Genomic DNA, 6,842 nt, shown 5'->3' on the forward strand with positions numbered 1-6,842 from the left:
AAAACGACATCTCAGCCAATGATAAACCATGCACAGGACAATGGTGTCATATTATAATGGAGGTAAGATGTCCCTGTTTCTTAATGACCCTGTAGCTGCATAAGGTCGAATTGTCACACAGTAATGAATTTTTGGTGGTGGTGGTGGTAGTGTAAATAATTGAATTGTACAAGCCATTGTATAAGAATCTAACATAATTATGTGGAAAAACATGTGACCCTCTGTAATGGTAATGGCTATTTTCCTGATTTACAAATTTGCTATTCTTCTTCCTATTATTGACTATTAGACTGTGCATCACGTGATACCTGCAGCAGCTTCATGAAGTCACATTGAGTGATTGATCTGGAGGATCTAGGGGTGTGGTGCACTGTAATGTTCATATGCAAGTAAAATTGCTTACCAAATCATTTCTCAGAAGGTACGAATGTTGGCAAGGATGACATAGGTATATTCACATCCACAGTGAAGGGATGCTTTTATTTTTTTAAAGATTTATTTATTTATTATATGTAAGTACACTGTAGCTGTCTTCAGACACTCCAGAAGAGGACGTCAGATCTTGTTACGGATGGTTATGAGCCACCATGTGGTTGCTGGGATTTGAACTCCGGACCTTCGGAAGAGCAGTTGGGTGCTCTTACCCACTGAGCCATCTCACCAGCGTGAAGGGATGCTTTTACTTGGATGTTGTGAAATGTGCTGGAGTATGAACTCAGCAGAATACCACACTGAACCCTTTACAGACCCAATATAACTATTTCTATCATACCCTCCTCAATGTTAGAAGAATCTATGAAGTACAGAGTATTTTTGAAATGTAAATCACACACACACACACACACACACACACACACACACACACACACACACACATTTATATATCTATACACATGCACAGAATGAGAGAAACAGAAAGCAGAGACATGGAGAGACCCAGGCCAATCAATCATGCCTTTAAGGTGAAAGGCATGTCCTTTAAATCTGAATCTCTTTGGGTCCTGGAATGTAAGCACTGGCTTATTTACTCATCTCTTCATCGAGCTGAGCGTGGTGAATGGTGCCAACAAGGTGTTCCTTCCTAGCAGAGCCTCTGCATCACTCTGATGCCAAAAGCATAACACTGCTATACTCAAATAACACGTTACATAAAAATTCCCCCAAAGGAACTGAGGAATGTATTCACATCATCAAGTAGTTCCCGAGATTTCCTAAAATAATTACCAAAGAATCTTTTCAAATTGGAAATGAGATTGGAATTTTCAGGATTAAAGATACATTCAACTGTCTTAAAGAATAACTTCTCTAGCACATGGCCAAGATGGGAGTCCCTGAGAGGCCACTTTGTGCCTGGAGTGTGTCCGGATTCTCAGGGCAAGGAGAGACGCCTGGTGTTCAGACTCCTGGTGCTTTCTGGTGTTCATGCTGACTACCACCTTTGTTCAGCAACCACTGATGGAGTTGATGATTTCTTCCTTTTTTATTCATGAGACCTTGTTACTCATCGACACCAAAAACTGGGAAAGGGAGGTTTGCAAAGTAAAGATGGGGTCCTGTCCTCAAAGAGGGGATGGTAATAGATCAGACAGTGAAACCACAAAACCATAGGACCAACTCATTCTATGGAGTCACCAACCAATCACCAATCATTGATCAGAGAAGCATGGTGAAGACAGAACTTCAGACATCTTATACTTGAGAGCAGGAAACCTAGAGTAGGGAGAATAATGTCTACCCTGTGACCCTCACTAAACCTAAAGCTGGTGAATTCTTGCCCAGGTAGGATACAGGCTTCCCACATGGTTGTATCAAGGGTAAAAATGGGAGATGGGATCATCTAAAAGTTCTAATATCTTTGCTTCATATTGGGAGTGTGGCTTTAGACACGTCCCTTAGCCCCTCTGTGCTTCCGTTTTCTTAGTGGGAAGGTGAAGCCTTCTTAGATATGTGCCTGGGTCATAGCAAATGCATAACAAATGTGAGTCATTACTCTGATTAAGGAAATGAAGGCCCATATCTAAAACCTTCAACAAGTCTAGAGGTTCAGTGCATCAAGAGGTTCCGTACAAAGACTTAGAGTCCTAAGCCAGGCATCATGGAAGGCAAAAAAGCCCCTCTCCTTGACCTCCATGCCATTGCCATCAGCATCATTCTTGCTGGCTGCCTTAGAGTTTCGATTGCTGTGAAGAGACACCATGACCAGTGCAACTCTTAGAAAGGACATTTAATTGGGACTGGCTTACAAGTTCGGAGTTCAGTATCATGATGTTGGGAAGCGTGGCAGGCATGGCACTGGAGGTCTACATCTTGTTCTGAAGGCAAGCAGAAGACTGACTCTTCTAGGCACTTAGGAGGATCTCAAAGCCCCTAAACTGACATACTTCCTCCAAAAAGGCCACACCTACTCCAAGGCCACACCTCCTAATAGTGCCACTGGCTGGGCCAAGCATATTCAAAACACTACAATGGCTATTCAGCTCCCAACATCTTGCCTTGGAATCTGCCAGCCTTTCCTTTTTATCCTGACTCAACTTCTTTCTCCCAAGTGCTGTTGGACAATATTTCTTGTGGTGCCAACATGGACACGATGCCAATCTGCTGGGAAACCTTCAACAGGGTTCTAGCCCAGCCTGCTTGTATGGATACAGGCCTCCTGTGACTGACACTTGGGATACACTAATGCTAGAGAGTCAATGCTTGGGAAAGACAGCTTGAACTCTCTAGCCAACAAGACACAGATTCCTACCCTTCCATTGACATTCTCCATGGACTACTTATCTGTCAGTGGACATTCAATGTTATTAGCACCTACAAACTGTTCTAATCCCAGGTTACAAATCAGCACTTTTGCATTCTTTGTAGCATTCTGAGGGCTGGCTGGGGCTACAAACCACAGCTGCAACGGGTTCTTGTCTTTAAATAAAGTGTTGCCTGGTGATGGGTGTGTTTGAGGTTCTGAATTCTACCCCACCCCCCCATCTCCACCCCCAGGACTCCCAATACTGCTAAACAGAAAGTCATCTACATTTTGAAAGAAAAGGGAATCGTGCCATTTGCTTGGAGTCTAAAGTTGTCAGCCTTAAGTTTGAATCTCAGCTACCTGCTAATGTTTGCCGCTGTGGGGTGGAACACTCATCCATTTCAGGAAGAGGATGTCTGGAAAGTAAAAAATCGTGATCAATTCAGGAAGTGGGAGGTCAGCCCAGTCCCCCACAAAGCTAGTAGTTTTTTTTTTTTTTTTTTTAAATCTTTGTGAATGTCACTGAGCAGGAGTCCCAGTGGCTTGGGCAGCTCTCGGGGAGCAGCCTGGCCCTTGGCCAGCCTAGCACAGAAGGACCAGCCCAGGAAGGGAGGAAGTGACTCAGGGCTGCCCTCTCTCTGACAACAGGACAAGGCTGTAACCTTTTTTTGTGAAAGGACAGGTAAAAATAGCATGCGTACTTCAGGAAGAGCTCAGAATGTTTAGATCTGGCCCATCTCGTTATGTAACGGAGGGCGAACGATCCAAGGAAGGGCAAGGAACCACCATTTGTCATATTTTAGGGTAGGCGAGCTGCTGTGGATCTTTTTCTTTACCCCATCCCCAAGAACCCCATGAAGCTGTTGTCATCGTCCCCTTTGGTACACGGGAGCCTGTGGCCATTTCTGGAGGTGAATCATTGGATCACAGTGCTGGTAAAGGGCAGATAAGGACCAACCCTGGTGCCTGCGTGTCTGACCACTCACGCTCTGGCAGAGCTTCTGGCCCATCTCCAGTGATGACTAAGGCAAGTGCCCAAGAACTCCTCTAAGAGCTGGGACTACCTCTTGCAGGCCTAGGGCTCTGTGGATCTGCAGTGAGAGTGGAGCAGAGTCTGGTGCAGGAATCCCTAAGCTCCAGGCCCACGTGGAAGGCTGAATCCTCACTGTAGTGAAGTGTGTTGGAAAATGTTAACGGTGAGACAACATACACCACCCACACTTCAGGAGAAATCTGGCAATGCCCAATCTTGGATTTGTGAGAGAGCAAGCTGACTCTAGAGAAAAGGCTGAAAAGCTCTGAAATCTACAGATTGTGCACTGTAGACATTCTTTATGATTTAAAAAAATATCTGGTTTTCTTAGAAAAGTGGCCATTTCCAGACCCAGGGTAAAAGAGAGAGAGAGAGAGAGAGAGAGAGAGAGAGAGAGAGAGAAGGAAAAAAGAAAAGAAGAAGAAGAAACAAAGACCAGAGTGCTGAGGTTAAAATAAGAAGTTTATGTGTAAAGGGTGAGACAATAACAAAATATACTGAAACATATCAAGTATATAAAAATATACAAGTTTAATTCCATAGTAAAACAACATAATTCAACACAGCCCTTCATAATTAAGTGGTTAACTCCCTTTGGAAGTCATCAGGGCACCAACTCATTATTCTGGAGATGGATAAATACGAGTAAAGAATAAAGCATTTATCCCACCTATCTGTGCTCAGTTTATTAAACAACCAAACAGTCAAAACAAGTCTTTTATAAAATAAAAATCTTAATAAATAGACAAGGAAGGAATGTTAGAAAATGACCTATTTGCAACACTCATTAAAATAACAGACCTGGGTGATGATTGTCAGTAGTTGTTAAAGCCAGGGAATGAAAAGTCCATTCCTGGTGACCTGGCTTAGAAAGAGGAATGTATAAAACAAACCTCAGCATCCTGCAAGTGGACCGGTCCACATACTCTGCCTGAAATACAACATAATGCACAAGGCATAGAGCCATCCAGATGGAACCTGTATCTAAGCAGATTCAGTTCCAGCAAGTGAAGGGCTTGGGGGGCATGCTAAATCACAGTGATTTCTCTTCTCTCATTACAGTAGGAAAATGGAGTGTCTGGGCTGGGGACATGAGTCCTAGCCTGTCCTCTGATGATCCTGTATAGCTCTAGGACTTTATAACAGGTCAGTGAGGAATTGATTCACTTTCTATCATGATTCAGTGTAAGCCACTGTGGGAAAAAGTAACCAGGTTGAAAGCATACAGTGTGGTCACATCAGTGTTCAGGTTTTTAGTGCAGTTAACAGACACCCAAACATGATAGCATCACAATGGCAGAAAGTGAGCCCATAGGTGCACTACCCCACCACTTGAACCCAGTGCCCCTTGTAGATTACTGGATATATCTTGGGAATTTTCCCAGCCACAGAAACAATAAAACCAACCTCATCACTCAAAGGATGAGGACAGATGGGTTTCCTACAACGATGACTTCCACAATGAGTGGACCACCTTAAGCCAACCTCTGCCAATTTCTTACCAATGACCTTGAATGCTCTTAGGAAAGACTTTTATCATTTCATACTAAATGGCATCCTTTTTTTTTTTTCTGAGACAGGGTTTCTCTGTGTACCCTGGCTGTCCCAGAACTCACTTTGTAGGCCAGGCTGGACTTGAACTCAGAAATCTGCCTGCCTCTGCCTCCCGAGAGCTGGGATTAAAGGCGTGTGCCACCATGCCCGGCTATGGCATCCTTTCTAACAAACCGAAATGCTTCTTCCAAAAATTCTCTTGCTACATTGGCTTTTCTTTCTGTATGGTCACTGGTATCAGAAGAAAACACAGTTTGTGTTCCTTTGTTTGCTTTTTAACTCACATTTAAAACATCATTTTTTTTCTAGCTAGGTGTGGTGGTGCATATCTATAATCCCAATATTCAAGAGGTGATGGTGAAACAATAGTGAGTTTGAGGCCAGCCCAAACTATATAATGAGACCTAATATCAACCTATATACCCACATAAATATTTCCTAATATAGACTAGAGTTGGGCCAGCAAGAAGGCTCTTCAAATGAAGGTGTTATTACTAACCCTGATGACCTGAGTTCAATCCCTAGGAACCCACGTGGTAGGAGGGGAGAACAAATTTGTATGTTATCCTGTGACTGTCATATGCACACTTCAGCACACACATGTGCTCATACACATGCTTGTAAATTAGCATAACTTTAAAGACTAGAGAAAAAGATCAATAAAATAGGTAATAGAGAAAAATCAATAAAAGCAAACATCTGTTCTTTAAAGTATCAACAAAATTGAAAGATTTTTGTTTTCCTCACTGAACTACAAATAAAGAGAACAGAGACACAAATGAGGAAATTCAGAACGAAAGTGGAAACTTTATTAATAGTTCACAGAAGTAGAAAGCATTATAAGTGTGTAGTTTGGTCAATCACATGCCCACACATTGGAGAACCTCCCCAAAACAGAGAGATTCCTCAAAAGACTGCATAGACCTGTAAGAAGCATGGAAATCAAACCAATGATCAAAACTCTCTCAACTAAGAAAAATCCTCCATTTAACGGCTTTGCCCCTGAATCCCAACAAACACTGAGAACAAGCCCACTACTCTCCAAACGTCTCCAAAAAGCCCTTAACTCATCCTTGAAGGCCAGTATCATCCTGATGTCAAAACAGAAGGTATTAAGAGAGATGGAAACTACAGATCAATATTTTTGTTACATACACAATTGCCAATTGTCAGAAATAATAGCAGCCATATTCAGTCACATAGAAAAGGGATTACACACCAAAGCCATGTGAAACATTCTTAGGCTGCAAAGATGATATAACATTGGCAAGTTGATAGAAAATAAAATGTTATGTTAATAAAATAAAACTAAAGAATTCACACAGCCATGTGAATTAATGACAAAAAGAGCATTTGCTAAAATTCAGCACCTTGCAGGATTTAAAAATAAAAGAAGCCCAATGAAGTGGAAGAGAAAGAAAGGGCCTGTTTTCATTATCCATGTCTGATGTATTACTAAAAGACCCAATCAGAATGGTTGGGGGAGAGAGAGAGAGAGAGAGAGAGAGAGAGAGA

This window comes from Mus pahari, chromosome 16, assembly GCF_900095145.1.
Source record: "Mus pahari chromosome 16, PAHARI_EIJ_v1.1, whole genome shotgun sequence".
NCBI classification, from domain to species: domain Eukaryota; kingdom Metazoa; phylum Chordata; class Mammalia; order Rodentia; family Muridae; genus Mus; species Mus pahari.